Genomic DNA, 4,561 nt, shown 5'->3' on the forward strand with positions numbered 1-4,561 from the left:
TGCTTCCAAAATGACAGGAAGCTCTCTTCTCTCTCATCATTCCTTCTCTAATGTCAGTTAAAGGCAATCTAAAAACAGTCATTGTCTCCCTTGTGTCTCATTTACTGTAACATCCTCCCACATGCTCTGACAAATCTTTTCACAAAAATTGTATACTTTTTAGACATTCATAAGAATCAGGAAATGGCGCTGTACAAGTTTCTCTTTGTAATCATCTCCAGTGATTTCCCTTTTCTGTTTTATAAAGCAAAGTGATCTAGTCTTCACTGTATGATCCTCCTTAAGCTAATAAACAAAGACTTTTTATTCTCATCAACTGCCATTTCTACTATGACAATACAACTAACCTCAATTGCTTGTATTTTCAAAAACCCCACATTATGCTCTCCTATCCTGCCTGCTATTTTTGAAAAGACAGACGACAGGACTGTTTGTCTTAGTGTCTTACTCCAAATCTCATCATGAAAGTCATGACACCCTGAACACATAGCATGATCACTATGAAAACGATGAGCAAAATAATCTAGTCACTCAACTACCATGAGCTGATATGATGTGCTCTAAAAACGCATTTTGGCAAATCTCTGAGCCTGTTATTCATTCCTTTTCTTGTCCTCTGTGTTAGTTAGTTAGATATTTCTGGCAGCCAGTCTAGGTCTTGAATTCTTTTGTATACACAGATAGTTGTAATATCTGAAAGGCATCATAGCTGCATAAGCTCATCTCCTCATGCAGTTGTTGATGCCTTTCAACTTAATACATGCAGAGAGATAATACAGAAACAGCATTATGAATAAGCCTCTTGGACATGGAAAACTCCTTCATACTTGCAGAACATTTAAGTTTCTTGTTAAGGAAAACACACATACCACATTAAGTATGTGGCCTGAAATCTGTTTTTTAATTACCCCATGCAAAGCTGGACATCTGTGGCATTTCTCTAGTTTTGTTTTCCACCCGTTCTTCTTAGTAGAAGTTGGGGAAATGCACTAAGCTGCCTACCAGAGCACACAGACTGCTCAGCTGTGTTTGTTTGCCCTGCTACATGCATTGGCTGACACCATTCACAGGTGTGATACCACTTAGTTTTCATAGCAAATTGGGTAACACCTGGCAGAGAATGAAAAGATGGCAACAAAAAATGAATGCATCATATTTCTGAGAGGTCATATTTCTGCCTTCTTTACAAAAACAGATTAAAACTACCTGGAGTTCCTTCACACTTTGATGCCACTGTGGTCTGAGGAACAGTGCAGCATAAGCCACAGACTTAGTAAATGGGGGGAAATGGAAGAGGAACCACAGTCATAAAAGGAAAGCAGAAAAAGACATGTTGCTAGCTAAGAGGTCTACTAGAAAGCAAAAAATGAAATTACATCCTGTACACATATAACCTGCAAGTGTTAATAAGCATTCAACAATGCACCCTTGTGCAGGAGTTTGTGTGGAAAATTTAACCTGAACAGTTTCAGCATCTAAGACATTACTTAGCAGTATTATAATTCCTTAACTTTGAACAGAAAAAGCATGGAATTACTTGTCTCTCAAAGCACCAAAATCAAATATTCATGGATTCATTTAGTATCTTTTCATGCCTGTGATTTCAGATAACAGTTAGTTTTTGGTAATAGTTGATAATAGTGATACTTTTGAGTCTAGCTAATGTATTAGGTAAAAAATCCTTAGGGCAAGGATTAGTGCAAATTTCATTCTGGTGAAAAAAAACCACAAATATGATAAGATTTGGTTTGACTCTTGACCACTGAATAATGCACCCTTATTAACTGTCTCACATTTCCTTAAATCAGCATACCAGCTTAAATCAGCATATCAGTATACACAGAATAAGGTACCCAAGGCATATACTGAGTCTTCTGTAAACTGGCCACTTAGGAAGACAGATCATTTATGGTATGCTTCTGCCTGTTGTGACAGCTCTTCCAACTTTTTATGTGAAGTTGGGTATTTTTTTTTCTTGAGGTTGGGTTATTTGAAAAGGTGGACCATTGAAAAATTGACAATGGAAGGCCTCATGTTTCTATGAAAGTTTTCTTTAAAATTGAAGGAAAGGTTCAAAAACTATTAATTTATGAATCAGAGAGGAAAAATATTTCATAACTACTCCCTACCCCCCAAGTTTCACAAAGAAGATTGAGATGCTAACTCCGGATTTCTAGCAGATATCTACAAGGAGCTTCTTCCTATGAGCAATATTTTATCTTTCATGCAGTTGGTCAAATTAAAAACTTGTGGTGGTAAAGGACTATGTGGCAACAAATTTCTTAAGAGTACCTGTAGTGAGTTGGCAACAAATCCATTGTAGTTTGAAAGAGCAAAGCACACATATCCCTTACAGCCAAATGATCTCTGCTGGCTCCATCTTTCTATTACTTCCTCCTGCATTTGGAGGATTGTTACATCCTGTTCTAGTTAGGAACACTGTCTCTTACACCAAATATATTTTTCCAAGGTTATGTGTATCAGTGTGGATCCTTTTTTTGCCATCTTGGAAGATGTGTCATTTACATTCTTGAATGGAATAATGGCAAGAGTCTGTTCAGCCAACAAAAACAGGTTAGAAACCCTGGGTTAGTTTATCAGAATACTTCTAAATAATTTCAACCTACGATACCCAAGACTGTATTCAACCAAGCTGATCATTGGACACAGACTTATAAGCATTGTTTTATGGAAACAGTGTGTGCACTCAGATCTGAAAGCATTCCAGCATCTTGGAAGAGTCCAAATTGCTCTTAACATTCATGCCAAATTATCAACAATTTAGAAAACTGTTGCCAAAGGTCATTCCAACTACAGCTGTTTGGAATACAGTGGGGTTTATTGATCTTTTCCTTTGCATAGGTCTTTAAAAAAATATTACATTGTGGAAATAAAGACCCTGAAAAATGCTAATCATTGCCATAGGAGAGGGGAGAGGGGAGGGGCAGTATCAGGGTTAAATTGAGGGTGAAAGACTCCATTGCAGTGCTATTGTTAGGTCCCTATGTGGTAATACTGTTCTCATGATGTGACTTTAACCTAGCACTGTACTTGTGTCCCAACAGATTAGGGAAGCTGGCTCAGCTGGTTGGGACAGAGCTCATTAGGCATGGGACTTTAGGTGGCATAAATTTCACAGCTCCAAAGCAAACTGGAGTCCTCCCAGAAACACAGGTATCATATTCTAACAAATCGCTAATCCCAGAGGCCATCTTTGATTGCTCTTATAAACGGTGAATCATGATCTTTAGGAAAACTTAATGGCTGTGATCCAATTTAGCAGCTGGATTATATTAGTTCACTTTTTTAAGGACAAAGGTTATAATAGCGAGATCTTGTGTTACTCAATTAGGTAACATAGTTACCTTAATGGCTCTGTAACAGTTTGCTGGGTGTTAGGAGCAATGTAATTTCTTTCTTCTAGGTAATACAAAAGAAGGGAATTCCATAGATGAAGGCAGACTAGTAGAAAAGAGAAGAGAGAGAGAGCAAAATAGGCACACCGTTACTGAGAAACAAGAAGAAATTACAAGACATTAATGATAGAGATGCAGTTGAGTCAGAGTACTTTAGAGCCTTGAAAGCACAAGTAAAATGTTTAAACCTGATACACCAGGCAGAAGAAAACAGAGAACATGAAAGACAAGCATGTGTGTTAACACACACACACACTTGTATGATGTACATGTTTAGAGAGCTTAGGACTGAAATGATGGATTTTTCCTGCCTACCCAACACTCCACAACATTGCATTTTCTATGGGATAACATTCATGAATCTTGTAACAAGCTAATGCACGAGAGCATTTATTTCAGCTTTTAGATCATTAAGGGTGCTCTTATTGCAACTGTATGGTCGCATACATTTGTATTGAGAAATTTTATTTGCATACAGTTCACATTAATGTAGCAGACAGAATTTGGCTTATAAGCTGTAAAAGCAGTTAAACACGTTTTAAGGTATAACCTACATTAACCACAGACCTGAAAATTTCTCGAAAGCACTTATCTTGACACATCTAACATCTGTAACATTTAATGGTTGCTTTTTTTTGCAAGTAGATTCTGCTCACACCCAGAAGGGAGAAGGCTGGTGGGTTGTTTTGAAGTGAGAAGTGCCCTACGTTTATTTTTTTCGAGTCTGTCCTCCCCCTGCTCCTCATGCAACTTGGGCCAACCAAAACTCACACAACCTCAGGAGCTGCCAACAGCCCTTATCAGAGCTTGGAGCAGCTTCTCACGCGATTTACACACACACAAACGTACAAATGCCCCTCTCCACCGAGTGGAGCTGTAGCTGCCCCGGAACCCTTTCTCCGTGGGACGCCACAAGCCTGTCCCCCCCGGAAAACCCGAGGGTGGGAAGAGGGGATGAAGCTAGTCCTCTCTCTGGCTCTTGCTCTCCAGGGTTCATCCAGACACTCGGGAGGACGATTTAATGACCTGCTCCGCCCCTGCTCCCCCCGCCCAGGCAGCTCCGAGAGGCTCTCGGTCACACGAGTGGGGGGGAATGAGCCGCAGCTGCGGCGGTAGCAGCAGCAGCAGGAGGAGGAGGAGGGAAG

The sequence above is a fragment of the Corvus brachyrhynchos genome, unplaced genomic scaffold, assembly GCF_000691975.1.
Source record: "Corvus brachyrhynchos isolate BGI_N302 unplaced genomic scaffold, ASM69197v1 scaffold17, whole genome shotgun sequence".
Lineage (NCBI taxonomy): Eukaryota > Metazoa > Chordata > Aves > Passeriformes > Corvidae > Corvus > Corvus brachyrhynchos.